Source organism: Symphalangus syndactylus, chromosome 1, assembly GCF_028878055.3.
Source record: "Symphalangus syndactylus isolate Jambi chromosome 1, NHGRI_mSymSyn1-v2.1_pri, whole genome shotgun sequence".
NCBI classification, from domain to species: Eukaryota; Metazoa; Chordata; class Mammalia; order Primates; family Hylobatidae; genus Symphalangus; species Symphalangus syndactylus.
The window spans coordinates 83,627,183-83,642,729 of NC_072423.2; positions in this window are offsets into that span (position 1 = coordinate 83,627,183).

Here is a 15,547-nt window from a genome sequence, read left to right on the forward strand (position 1 = left end):
GCGCTTTGAGGCCTATGGTGGAAAAGGAAATATCTTCACATTTAAACTAGACATAGGAATTCTGAGAAACTTCTTTGTGATGTGTGCATTCATCTCACAGAGTTGAAACTTTCTTTTGATTGAGCAGTTTGGAAACACTCCTTTTGTAGAATCTGCAAGTGGACATTTGGAGCGCTTTTGTGGCCTATGGTTGAAAAGGAAATATGTTCACATATATTCTAGACAGAAGCAATCTGAGAAATGTCTTTGTGATGTGTGCATTTATCTCACTGATTAAAACCTTTCTTTTGATTAACAGTTGGAAACTCTCTTTTTGTAGAATCTTCAAGTGGATATTAGGAGTGCTTTGAGGCCTTTGGTTGAAAAGGAAATATCTTCACATAACAACTACATAGAAGAATTCTAGGACACTTCTGTGTGATGTGTGCATTCTTCTTACAGAGTTGAATCTTTCTTTTCATTGAGCAGTTTGGAAACAATTTTTTGTAGAATCTGCAAGTGGAGATTTTCAGCACTTTGTGGACTATGTTAGAAAACAAAATGTGTTCACATATATTCTAGGCAGTAGGAATCTGAGAAACTTCTTTGTGATGTGTACATTCATCTCATGGACTGAAACCTTTATTTTGATTGGGCAGTTTGGAATCTCTCTTTTTGCAGAATCTGCAAGTGGACATCATGAGCACTTTGAGGCCTATGGTGGAAAAGGAAATATATTCACATTAAAAATAGACAGAGGTAATCTGAGAAACATCATTGTGATGTGTGCCTTCATCTCACAGAGTTGAACTTTCTTTTGATTGAGAAGTTTGGAAATACTCATTTTGTAGAATCTGCAAGTGGGCATTTTGTGCACTCTGAGGCTTGTGGTAGAAAAGGAAATATGTACACATGTATTCTAGACAGAAACAATCTGAGAAACTTCTTTGTGATGTGTGCATTCATCTCACAGATTGAAACCTTTCATTGGATTGAACAGTTTGTAAACTCTCTTTTTGTAGAATCTGCAAGTGGACATCATGAGCCCTTTGAGGACTATGGTGGAAAAGGGAATATCTTCCCATAAATCTAGACTGAAGAATTTTGAAAAACTTCTTAGCGATGTGTGCATTCATCTCACAAAGTTGAACCTTTCTTTTGATTGAGCAGTTTAGAAACACACTTTTTGTAAAATCTGCAAGTGGACATTTGGAGCGCTTTTCATCCTATGGTGGAAAAGGAAATATCTACACATAAAATCTAGACAGAAGAAATCTGAGAAACTTCTTTATGATGTGTGCATTCATCTCATCCAATGAAACCTTTCTTTTGAGTAAGCAGTTTCAAAACTCACTTTTTGTAGAATCTGCAAGTAGACTTTTGGAGCTTCATGAGGCCAATGGTGGAAAAGGAAATATCGTCACATAAAAACTAGAGAGAAGAATTCTGAGAAACTCCTTTGTTATGTGTGCATTCATCTCACAGAGTGGAACTTTTCTTTTCATTTAGCAATTTGGAGACAATCTTTTCATAGAATCTGCAAGTGGATGTTTTGAGCGCTTTGCAGCCTATGGTAGAAAACGAAATAAGTTCACATGTATTCTAGAGAGAATCAATCTGAGAAACTTCTTTCTGATATGTGCATTCATCTCACAGATTGAAAGCTTTCTTTTGGTTGAGCAGTTTGGAAACTCTCTTTTTGAAGAATCTGTAAGTGGACATTAGGAGCGTTTTGAGGCCTATGGTGGAAAAGAAATATCTTCACACAAAAACTAGACAGAAGAATTCTAAAAAAATTCTCTGTGATGTGTGCATTCATCTCACAGAGTTTAAACTTTCTTTTGATTCAGCAGTTTGGAAACAATCTTTTTGTAGAATATGCAAGAGCAGTTTGGAAACTCTCTTTTTGTAGAATCTGCAATTGGACGTTTGGAGCGTCTTTGTGGCCTATTGTGGAAGAGAAAATATCTTCACATAGATACTAGACAGAAGAATTATGAGAAATTTCTTTTTGATGTTTGTATTCATCTAACAGAGTTGAAACTTTCTTTTTTTGAGCAGTTTGGAAACAATCTTTTTGTAGAATCTGCAAGTGGACATTAGGAGGGCTTTGCGGCCTATGGTAGGAAAGGAAATGTCTTCACATAAAATTTAGGAAGATGAAATCTGCTAAACTTCTTTTCAATGTGTGCATTCATCTCACAGAGTGAAGCATTTCTTTTGATTGATCTTTATGGAAACTGTCATTTTGTAGTATCTGCAACTGGACATTTCGTGCACTTTGAGGCCTGTGGTGGAAAAAGTAATATCTTCACATAAAAACTAGAGAGAAGAATTCTTAGAAACTTCTTGGTGAAGTGTGCATTCATCTCACAGATTGGAACCTTTCGTTTGATTCAGCAGTTTGGAAACACTGTTTTTGTTGAATGTGCAAGTGGACATTTGGAGTGCTTTGCGGCCTATGGTAGAAAAGGAAATATCTTCACATAAAATGTAGACAGAAGCAATCTGAGAAACTTCTTTGTGATGGGTGCATTCACCTCAGAGAGTGAAATATTACTTTTGATTTAGTTTTTTGCAAACTCTCTTTTTGTACAATCTGCAACTGGACATTTTGAGTGCTTTGTGGCCTATGGTAGAAAAGGTAATATCTTCACATAAAATGTAGACAGAAGAATTGAGAAACTTCTTTGTGATGGGTGCCTTCATCTCACAGAGTTGAACCTTTCTTTTCATTGAGCAGTTTGGAAATACTCTTTTTGTAGAATCTGCAAGTGGGCATTTTGTGCACTTTGCAACTTATGGTAGAAAAGGAAATATGTTCACATGTATTCTAGACAGAAGCAATCTGAGAAACTTCTTTGTGATGTGTGCATTCATCTCACAGACTGAAACCTATCTTATGATTGAGCAGTTGGGAAACTCTTTTTGTAGAATCTGCATGTGGACATTAGGAGAGTTTTGAGGCCAATGATGGAGGCCTTCTTTTGTCTGAGCAGTTTGGAAACTCTCTTTTTGTAGAATCTGCAAGTGGACATTTGGAGCGCTTTGAAGCCTATGGTGGAAAAGGAAATATCTTCACATAAAAACAAGACAAAAGAATTCTGAGAATCTTCTTTGTGATGTGTACATTCATCTCAAAGAGTTGAAACATTCTGTTGAATGAGCAGTTTGGAAACACTCTTTTTGTATAATCTGCAGTTGCACATTTGGAGTGCTTTCTGGCCTATGGTGGAAAAGGAAATATCTTCACATAAAAACCAGATAGAAGAATTCTGAGAAACTTCTTTGTGATGTGTGCATTCATCTCACAGAGTTGAACCTTTTGTTTGAGCAGTTTGGAAACTCTTTCTGTGTAGAATCGCAAGTGGACATTGGGACCGCTTTGGGGTCTATGGTGGAAAAGGAAATATCTTCACATTAAAACTACATAGGAGAATTCTGAGACACTTCTGTGTGATGTGTGCATTCATCCCACAGAGTGGAACCTTTCTTTTCATTTAGCAGTTTGGAATCACTCTTTTGGTAGAATCTGCAAGTGGATATTTGTAGTGGCCTATTGTAGAAAGGGAAATATCTTCACATAAAAGCAAGACAGAAGCAATATGGGAAACTTCTTTGTAATTTGCGCATTCATCTCACAGGCTGAAAACTTTCTTTTGAGTGGGCAGTTTTGAAATTGTCTTTTTGTAGAATCTGCAAGTGAACTTTCGGAGTACTATGAGGCCTATGGTGGAAAAGGAAATATCTTCACATAAAAACTAGACAGAAGAATTCTGAGAAACTTCTTTGTGACGTGTGAATTCACCTCACAGAATTGAACCTTTCTTTTCATTGAGCAGTTTGGAAACAATATTTTGTAGAATCTGCAAGTGGAGATTTGGAGCGTTTGCGGACTATGTTAGAAAATGAAAAATGTTCACATGTATTCCAGACAATAGCAATCTGAGAAACTCCTTTGTGATGTGTACATTCATCGCAAGGTTTGAAACCTTTCTTTTGAGTGAGCAGTTTGGAAACTCTCTTTTTGCAGAATCTGCAAGTGGACCTCATGAGCGCTTTGAGGCCTATGGTGGAAAAGGAAATATATTCAAATAAAAAATAGATAGAAGTATTCTGAGAAACATCTTTGTGATGTGTGCATTCATCTCACAGAGTTGAACCTTTCTTTTGATGGAGCAGTTCGTAAACACTCTTTTTGTAGAATCTGCAAGTGGACATTTGTAGTGCATTGCGGCCTAGGGTAGAAAAGGAAATAACATAAAATGTAGAAAGAAGCAGTCTGAGAAACTTCTTTGTGATGTGTGCATTCATCTCACAGGGTGAAATATTTCTTTTGATTGAACAGTTTGGAAACTCTCTTTTTGTAGAATCTGCAAGTGGATATTTGCAGTGCTTTGAGGCCTATGGTGGAAAAGGAAATATCTTCACATAAACACTAGACAAAAGAATTCTGAGAAACTTCTTTGTGATGTGTGCCTTCATCTCACAGAGTTGAACCTCTCTTTTGATTGAGGAGTTTGGAAACACTCCTTTTGTAGAATCTACCAGTGGGCATTTTGTGTACTTTGTGGCTTATGGTAGAAAAGGAAATATGTTCACATATAGTCTAGACAGAAACAATCTGAGAAACTCCTTTGTGATGTGTGCATTCATCTCACAGATTGAAACGTTTCTTTTGATTGAGCAGCTGGGAAACTCTCTTTTTGTAGAATCTGCAAGAGGACCTTAGGAGAGTTTTGAGACCTATGGTGGAAAAGGAAATATCTTCAGATAAAAACTAGACGGAAGAATTCTTAGAAACTACTTTGTGATGTTTGTGTTCCTCTCACAGAGTTGAAAATTTCTTTTCATTCAGCAGTTTAGAAACACTCTTTTTATAGAATCTGCAAGTGGACATTTGGAGCACTTTCCTGCCTATGGTGGAAAAGGAAATATCTACACATAAAATCTAGACAGAAGAAATCTGAGAAACTTCTTTATGATGTGTGCATTCAACTCATCAAATGAAACCTTTCTTTTCAGTGAGCAGTTTCAGAACTCACTTTTTGTAGAATCTGCAAGTAGACTTTTGGAGCTTCATGAGGCCAATGGTGGAAAAGGAAATATCGTCACATAAAAACTAGAGAGAAGAATTCTGAGAAACGCCTTTGGGATGTGTGCATTCATCTCACAGAGTGGAACCTTTCTTTTCATTTAGCAATTTGGAGACAATCTTTTCATAGAATCTGCAAGTGGATGTTTTGAGCGCTTTGCAGCCTATGGTAGAAAACGAAATAAGTTCACATGTATTCTAGAGAGAATCAATCTGAGAAACTACTTTCTGATATGTGCATTCATCTCACAGATTGAAACCTTTCTTTTGGTTGAGCAGTTTGGAAACACTCTTTTTGTTGAATGTGCCAGTGGACATTTGTAGCACTTTGTGGCCTATGGTAGAAAAGGAAATATCTTCCCATAAAAACTAGACAGAAGAATTCTGAGAAACTTCTTTGTGATGTGTGAATTCATCTCACAGAGTTGAACCTTTCTTTTCATTGAGCAATTTGGAAACAACCTTCTTGAAGATTCTGCAACTGGAGATTTTGTGCGCATTGTGGCCTATGGTAGAAATTGAAATATGTTCAGAAAGTTCTAGACGGTAGCAATCTGAGAAAATTATTTGTGAGATGCTCATTCTTCTCACAGATTGAAACCTTTGTTTTGATTGAACAGTTTGGAAACTCTCTTTTTGTAGAATCTGCTAGTGGACATCCTGAGCGCTTTGAGGCCTATGGTGGAAAAGGAAATATCTTCACATTTAAACTAGACATAAGAATTCTGAGAAACTTCTTTGTGATGTGTGCATTCATCTCACAGAGTTGAAACTTTCTTTTGATTGAGCAGTTTGGAAACACTCCTTTTGTAGAATCTGCAAGTGGACATTTGGAGCGCTTTTGTGGCCTATGGTTGAAAAGGAAATATGTTCACATATATTCTAGACAGAAGCAATCTGAGAAATGTCTTTGTGATGTGTGCATTTATCTCACTGATTAAAACCTTTCTTTTGATTAACAGTTGGAAACTCTCTTTTTGTAGAATCTTCAAGTGGATATTAGGAGTGCTTTGAGGCCTTTGGTTGAAAAGGAAATATCTTCACATAACAACTACATAGAAGAATTCTAGGACACTTCTGTGTGATGTGTGCATTCTTCTTACAGAGTTGAATCTTTCTTTTCATTGAGCAGTTTGGAAACAATTTTTTGTAGAATCTGCAAGTGGAGATTTTCAGCACTTTGTGGACTATGTTAGAAAACAAAATGTGTTCACATATATTCTAGGCAGTAGGAATCTGAGAAACTTCTTTGTGATGTGTACGTTCATCTCATGGACTGAAACCTTTATTTTGATTGGGCAGTTTGGAATCTCTCTTTTTGCAGAATCTGCAAGTGGACATCATGAGCACTTTGAGGCCTATGGTGGAAAAGGAAATATATTCACATTAAAAATAGACAGAGGTAATCTGAGAAACATCATTGTGATGTGTGCCTTCATCTCACAGAGTTGAACTTTCTTTTGATTGAGAAGTTTGGAAATACTCATTTTGTAGAATCTGCAAGTGGGCATTTTGTGCACTCTGAGGCTTGTGGTAGAAAAGGAAATATGTACACATGTATTCTAGACAGAAGCAATCTGAGAAACTTCTTTGTGATGTGTGCATTCATCTCACAGATTGAAACCTTTCATTGGATTGAACAGTTTGTAAACTCTCTTTTTGTAGAATCTGCAAGTGGACATCATGAGCCCTTTGAGGACTATGGTGGAAAAGGGAATATCTTCCCATAAATCTAGACTGAAGAATTTTGAAAAACTTCTTAGCGATGTGTGCATTCATCTCACAAAGTTGAACCTTTCTTTTGATTGAGCAGTTTAGAAACACACTTTTTGTAAAATCTGCAAGTGGACATTTGGAGCGCTTTTCATCCTATGGTGGAAAAGGAAATATCTACACATAAAATCTAGACAGAAGAAATCTGAGAAACTTCTTTATGATGTGTGCATTCATCTCATCCAATGAAACCTTTCTTTTGAGTGAGCAGTTTCAAAACTCACTTTTTGTAGAATCTGCAAGTAGACTTTTGGAGCTTCATGAGGCCAATGGTGGAAAAGGAAATATCGTCACATAAAAACTAGAGAGAAGAATTCTGAGAAACTCCTTTGTTATGTGTGCATTCATCTCACAGAGTGGAACTTTTCTTTTCATTTAGCAATTTGGAGACAATCTTTTCATAGAATCTGCAAGTGGATGTTTTGAGCGCTTTGCAGCCTATGGTAGAAAACGAAATAAGTTCACATGTATTCTAGAGAGAATCAATCTGAGAAACTTCTTTCTGATATGTGCATTCATCTCACAGATTGAAAGCTTTCTTTTGGTTGAGCAGTTTGGAAACTCTCTTTTTGAAGAATCTGTAAGTGGACATTAGGAGCGTTTTGAGGCCTATGGTGGAAAAGAAATATCTTCACACAAAAGCTAGACAGAAGAATTTTAAAAAAATTCTCTGTGATGTGTGCATTCATCTCACAGAATTTAAACTTTCTTTTGATTCAGCAGTTTGGAAACAATCTTTTTGTAGAATATGCAAGAGCAGTTTGGAAACTCTCTTTTTGTAGAATCTGCAATTGGACGTTTGGAGCGTCTTTGTGGCCTATTGTGGAAGAGAAAATATCTTCACATAGATACTAGACAGAAGAATTATGAGAAATTTCTTTTTGATGTTTGTATTCATCTAACAGAGTTGAAACTTTCTTTTTTTGAGCAGTTTGGAAACAAACTTTTTGTAGAATCTGCAAGTGCACATTAGGAGTGCTTTGCGGCCTATGGTAGGAAAGGAAATATCTTCACATAAAATTTAGGAAGATGAAATCTGCTAAACTTCTTTTCAATGTGTGCATTCATCTCACAGAGTGAAGCATTTCTTTTGATTGATCTTTATGGAAACTGTCATTTTGTAGTATCTGCAACTGGACATTTCGTGCACTTTGAGGCCTGTGGTGGAAAAAGTAATATCTTCACATAAAAACTAGAGAGAAGAATTCTTAGAAACTTCTTGGTGAAGTGTGCATTCATCTCACAGATTGGAACCTTTCGTTTGATTCAGCAGTTTGGAAACACTGTTTTTGTTGAATGTGCAAGTGGACATTTGGAGTGCTTTGCGGCCTATGGTAGAAAAGGAAATATCTTCACATAAAATGTAGACAGAAGCAATCTGAGAAACTTCTTTGTGATGGGTGCATTCACCTCAGAGAGTGAAATATTACTTTTGATTTAGTTTTTTGCAAACTCTCTTTTTGTACAATCTGCAACTGGACATTTTGAGTGCTTTGTGGCCTATGGTAGAAAAGGTAATATCTTCACATAAAATGTAGACAGAAGAATTGAGAAACTTCTTTGTGATGGGTGCCTTCATCTCACAGAGTTGAACCTTTCTTTTCATTGAGCAGTTTGGAAATACTCTTTTTGTAGAATCTGCAAGTGGGCATTTTGTGCACTTTGCAACTTATGGTAGAAAAGGAAATATGTTCACATGTATTCTAGACAGAAGCAATCTGAGAAACTTCTTTGTGATGTGTGCATTCATCTCACAGACTGAAACCTATCTTATGATTGAGCAGTTGGGAAACTCTTTTTGTAGAATCTGCATGTGGACATTAGGAGAGTTTTGAGGCCAATGATGGAGGCCTTCTTTTGTCTGAGCAGTTTGGAAACTCTCTTTTTGTAGAATCTGCAAGTGGACATTTGGAGCGCTTTGAAGCCTATGGTGGAAAAGGAAATATCTTCACATAAAAACAAGACAAAAGAATTCTGAGAATCTTCTTTGTGATGTGTGCATTCATCTCAAAGAGTTGAAACATTCTGTTGAATGAGCAGTTTGGAAACACTCTTTTTGTATAATCTGCAGTTGCACATTTGGAGTGCTTTCTGGCCTATGGTGGAAAAGGAAATATCTTCACATAAAAACCAGATAGAAGAATTCTGAGAAACTTCTTTGTGATGTGGGCATTCATCTCACAGAGTTGAACCTTTTGTTTGAGCAGTTTGGAAACTCTTTCTGTGTAGAATCGCAAGTGGACATTGGGACCGCTTTGGGGTCTATGGTGGAAAAGGAAATATCTTCACATTAAAACTACATAGGAGAATTCTGAGACACTTCTGTGTGATGTGTGCATTCATCCCACAGAGTGGAACCTTTCTTTTCATTTAGCGGTTTGGAATCACTCTTTTGGTAGAATCTGCAAGTGGATATTTGTAGGGCCTATTGTAGAAAGGGAAATATCTTCACATAAAATCTAGACAGAAGCAATATGGGAAACTTCTTTGTAATTTGCGCATTCATCTCACAGGCTGAAAACTTTCTTTTGAGTGGGCAGTTTTGAAACTCTCTTTTTGTAGAATCTGCAAGTGAACATTCGGAGTACTATGAGGCCTATGGTGGAAAAGGAAATATCTTCACATAAAAACTAGACAGAAGAATTCTGAGAAACTTCTTTCTGACGTGTGAATTCACCTCACAGAATTGAACCTTTCTTTTCATTGAGCAGTTTGGAAACAATATTTTGTAGAATCTGCAAGTGGAGATTTGGAGCGTTTGCGGACTATGTTAGAAAATGAAAAATGTTCACATGTATTCCAGACAATAGCAATCTGAGAAACTCCTTTGTGATGTGTACATTCATCGCAAGGTTTGAAACCTTTCTTTTGAGTGAGCAGTTTGGAAACTCTCTTTTTGCAGAATCTGCAAGTGGACCTCATGAGCGCTCTGAGGCCTGTGGTGGAAAAGGAAATATATTCAAATAAAAAATAGATAGAAGTATTCTGAGAAACATCTTTGTGATGTGTGCATTCATCTCACAGAGTTGAACCTTTCTTTTGATGGAGCAATTTGGAAACACTCTTTTTGTAGAATCTGCAAGTGGACATTTGTAGTGCATTGCGGCCTAGGGTAGAAAAGGAAATAACATAAAATGTAGAAAGAAGCAGTGTGAGAAACATCTTTGTGATGTGTGCATTCATCTCACAGGGTGAAATATTTCTTTTGATTGAACAGTTTGGAAACTCTCTTTTTGTAGAATCTGCAAGTGGATATTTGCAGTGCTTTGAGGCCTATGGTGGAAAAGGAAATATCTTCACATAAACACTAGACAAAAGAATTCTGAGAAACTTCTTTGTGATGTGTGCCTTCATCTCACAGAGTTGAACCTCTCTTTTGATTGAGCATTTTGGAAACACTCTTTTTGTAGAATCTACCAGTGGGCATTTTGTGTACTTTGTGGCTTATGGTAGAAAAGGAAATATGTTCACATATAGTCTAGACAGAAACAATCTGAGAAACTCCTTTGTGATGTGTGCATTCACCTCACAGATTGAAACGTTTCTTTTGATTGAGCAGCTGGGAAACTCTCTTTTTGTAGAATCTGCAAGAGGACCTTAGGAGAGTTTTGAGACCTATGGTGGAAAAGGAAATATCTTCAGATAAAAACTAGACGGAAGAATTCTGAGAAACTACTTTGTGATGTTTGTGTTCCTCTCACAGAGTTGAAAATTTCTTTTCATTCAGCAGTTTAGAAACACTCTTTTTATAGAATCTGCAAGTGGACATTTGGAGCACTTTCCTGCCTATGGTGGAAAAGGAAATATCTACACATATAATCTAGACAGAAGAAATCTGAGAAACTTCTTTATGATGTGTGCATTCATCTCATCAAATGAAACCTTTCTTTTGAGTGAGCAGTTTCAAAACTCACTTTTTGTAGAATCTGCAAGTAGACTTTTGGAGCTTCATGAGGCCAATGGTGGAAAAGGAAATATCGTCACATAAAAACTAGAGAGAAGAATTCTGAGAAACGCCTTTGGGATGTGTGCATTCATCTCACAGAGTGGAACCTTTCTTTTCATTTAGCAATTTGGAGACAATCTTTTCATAGAATCTGCAAGTGGATGTTTTGAGCGCTTTGCAGCCTATGGTAGAAAACGAAATAAGTTCACATGTATTCTAGAGAGAATCAATCTGAGAAACTTCTTTCTGATATGTGCATTCATCTCACAGATTGAAACCTTTCTTTTGGTTGAGCAGTTTGGAAACACTCTTTTTGTTGAATGTGCCAGTGGACATTTGTAGCACTTTGTGGCCTATGGTAGAAAAGGAAATATCTTCCCATAAAAACTAGACAGAAGAATTCTGAGAAACTTCTTTGTGATGTGTGAATTCATCTCACAGATTTGAACCTTTCTTTTCATTGAGCAATTTGGAAACAACCTTCTTGAGGATTCTGCAACTGGAGATTTTGTGCGCTTTGTGGCCTATGGTAGAATTTGAAATATGTTCAGAAAGTTCTAGACGGTAGCAATCTGAGAAAATTATTTGTGAGATGCTCATTCTTCTCACAGATTGAAACCTTTGTTTTGATTGAGCAGTTTTGAAACTCTCTTTTTGTAGAATCTGCTAGTGGACATCCTGAGCGCTTTGAGGCCTATGGTGGAAAAGGAAATATCTTCACATTTAAACTAGACATAAGAATTCTGAGAAACTTCTTTGATGTGTGCATTCATCTCACAGAGTTGAAACTTTCTTTTGATTGAGCAGTTTGGAAACACTCCTTTGGTAGAATCTTCAAGTGGATATTTGGAGCGCTTTTGTGGCCTATGGTTGAAAAGGAAATGTGTTCACATATATTCTAGACAGAAGCAATCTGAGAAATGTCTTTGTGATGTGTGCATTTATCTCACTGATTAAAACCTTTCTTTTGATTAACAGTTGGAAACTCCCTTTTTGTAGAATCTTCAAGTGGATATTAGGAGTGCTTTGAGGCCTTTGGTTGAAAAGGAAATATCTTCACATAACAACTACATAGAAGAATTCTAGGACACTTCTGTGTGATGTGTGCATTCTTCTTACAGAGTTGAATCTTTCTTTTCATTGAGCAGTTTGGAAACAATTTTTTGTAGAATCTGCAAGTGGAGATTTTCAGCACTTTGTGGACTATGTTAGAAAGCAAAATGTGTTCACATATATTCTGGGCAGTAGGAATCTGAGAAACTTCTTTGTGATGTGCACATTCATCTCATGGACTGAAACCTTTATTTTGATTGGGCAGTTTGGAATCTCTCTTTTTGCAGAATCTGCAAGTGGACATCATGAGCACTTTGAGGCCTATGGTGGAAAAAGAAATATATTCACATTAAAAATAGACAGAGGTAATCTGAGAAACATCATTGTGATGTGTGCCTTCATCTTACAGAGTTGAACTTTCTTTTGATTGAGAAGATTGGAAATACTCATTTTGTAGAATCTGCAAGTGGGCATTTTGTGCACTCTGAGGCTTGTGGTAGAAAAGGAAATATGTACACATATATTCTAGACAGAAGCAATCTGAGAAACTTCTTTGTGATGTGTTCATTCATCTCACAGATTGAAACCTTTCATTGGATTGAACAGTTTGTAAACTCTCTTTTTGTAGAATCTGCAAGTGGACATCATGGGCCCTTTGAGGACTATGGTGGAAAAGGGATTATCTTCCCATGAATCTAGACTGAAGAATTTTGAGAAACTTCTTAGCGATGTGTGCATTCATCTCACAAAGTTGAACCTTTCTTTTGATTGAGCAGTTTAGAAACACACTTTTTGTAAAATCTGCAAGTGGACATTTGGAGCGCTTTTCATCCTATGGTGGAAAAGGAAATATCTACACATAAAATCTAGACAGAAGAAATCTGAGAAACTTCTTTATGATGTGTGCATTCATCTCATCCAATGAAACCTTTCTTTTGAGTGAGCAGTTTCAAAACTCACTTTTTGTAGAATCTGCAAGTAGACTTTTGGAGCTTCATGAGGCCAATGGTGGAAAAGGAAATATCGTCACATAAAAACTAGAGAGAAGAATTCTGAGAAACTCCTTTGTTATGTGTGCATTCATCTCACAGAGTGGAACTTTTCTTTTCATTTAGCAATTTGGAGACAATCTTTTCATAGAATCTGCAAGTGGATGTTTTGAGCGCTTTGCAGCCTATGGTAGAAAACGAAATAAGTTCACATGTATTCTAGAGAGAATCAATCTGAGAAACTTCTTTCTGATATGTGCATTCATCTCACAGATTGAAAGCTTTCTTTTGGTTGAGCAGTTTGGAAACTCTCTTTTTGAAGAATCTGTAAGTGGACATTAGGAGCGTTTTGAGGCCTATGGTGGAAAAGAAATATCTTCACACAAAAACTAGACAGAAGAATTCTAAAAAAATTCTCTGTGATGTGTGCATTCATCTCACAGAGTTTAAACTTTCTTTTGATTCAGCAGTTTGGAAACAATCTTTTTGTAGAATATGCAAGAGCAGTTTGGAAACTCTCTTTTTGTAGAATCTGCAATTGGACGTTTGGAGCGTCTTTGTGGCCTATTGTGGAAGAGAAAATATCTTCACATAGATACTAGACAGAAGAATTATGAGAAATTTCTTTTTGATGTTTGTATTCATCTAACAGAGTTGAAACTTTCTTTTTTTGAGCAGTTTGGAAACAATCTTTTTGTAGAATCTGCAAGTGGACATTAGGAGTGCTTTGCGGCCTATGGTAGGAAAGGAAATATCTTCACATAAAATTTAGAAAGATGAAATCTGCTAAACTTCCTTTCAATGTGTGCATTCATCAAACAGAGTGAAGCATTTCTTTTGATTGATCTTTATGGAAACTGTCATTTTGTAGTATCTGCAACTGGACATTTCGTGCACTTTGAGGCCTGTGGTGGAAAAAGTAATATCTTCACATAAAAACTAGAGAGAAGAATTCTTAGAAACTTCTTGGTGAAGTGTGCATTCATCTCACAGATTGGAACCTTTCGTTTGATTCAGCAGTTTGGAAACACTGTTTTTGTTGAATGTGCAAGTGGACATTTGGAGTGCTTTGCGGCCTATGGTAGAAAAGGAAATATCTTCACATAAAATGTAGACAGAAGCAATCTGAGAAACTTCTTTGTGATGGGTGCATTCATCTCAGAGAGTGAAATATTACTTTTGATTTAGTTTTTTGCAAACTCTCTTTTTGTACAATCTGCAACTGGACATTTTGAGTGCTTTGTGGCCTATGGTAGAAAAGGTAATATCTTCACATAAAATGTAGACAGAAGAATTGAGAAACTTCTTTGTGATGGGTGCCTTCATCTCACAGAGTTGAACCTTTCTTTTGATTGAGCAGTTTGGAAATACTCTTTTTGTAGAATCTGCAAGTGGGCATTTTGTGCACTTTGCAACTTATGGTAGAAAAGGAAATATGTTCACATGTATTCTAGACAGAAGCAATCTGAGAAACTTCTTTGTGATGTGTGCATTCATCTCACAGACTGAAACCTATCTTATGATTGAGCAGTTGGGAAACTCTTTTTGTAGAATCTGCATGTGGACATTAGGAGAGTTTTGAGGCCAATGATGGAGGCCTTCTTTTGTCTGAGCAGTTTGGAAACTCTCTTTTTGTAGAATCTGCAAGTGGACATTTGGAGCGCTTTGAAGCCTATGGTGGAAAAGGAAATATCTTCACATAAAAACAAGACAAAAGAATTCTGAGAATCTTCTTTGTGATGTGTGCATTCATCTCAAAGAGTTGAAACATTCTGTTGAATGAGCAGTTTGGAAACACTCTTTTTGTATAATCTGCAGTTGCACATTTGGAGTGCTTTCTGGCCTATGGTGGAAAAGGAAATATCTTCATATAAAACCCGATAGAAGAATTCTGAGAAACTTCTTTGTGATGTGTGCATTCATCTCACAGAGTTGAACCTTTTGTTTGAGCAGTTTGGAAACTCTTTCTGTGTAGAATCGCAAGTGGACATTGGGACCGCTTTGGGGTCTATGGTGGAAAAGGAAATATCTTCACATTAAAACTACATAGGAGAATTCTGAGACACTTCTGTGTGATGTGTGCATTCATCCCACAGAGTGGAACCTTTCTTTTCATTTAGCGGTTTGGAATCACTCTTTTGGTAGAATCTGCAAGTGGATATTTGTAGTGGCCTATTGTAGAAAGGGAAATATCTTCACATAAAATCTAGACAGAAGCAATATGGGAAACTTCTTTGTAATTTGCGCATTCATCTCACAGGCTGAAAACTTTCTTTTGAGTGGGCAGTTTTGAAACTCTCTTTTTGTAGAATCTGCAAGTGAACTTTCGGAGTACTATGAGGCCTATGGTGGAAAAGGAAATATCTTCACATAAAAACTAGACAGAAGAATTCTGAGAAACTTCTTTGTGACGTGTGAATTCACCTCACAGAATTGAACCTTTCTTTTCATTGAGCAGTTTGGAAACAATATTTTGTAGAATCTGCAAGTGGAGATTTGGAGCTTTTGCGGACTATGTTAGAAAATGAAAAATGTTCACATGTATTCCAGACAATAGCAATCTGAGAAACTCCTTTGTGATGTGTACATTCATCTCAAGGTTTGAAACCTTTCTTTTGAGTGAGCAGTTTGGAAACTCTCTTTTTGCAGAATCTGCAAGTGGACCTCATGAGCGCTTTGAGGCCTATGGTTGAAAAGGAAATATATTCAGAT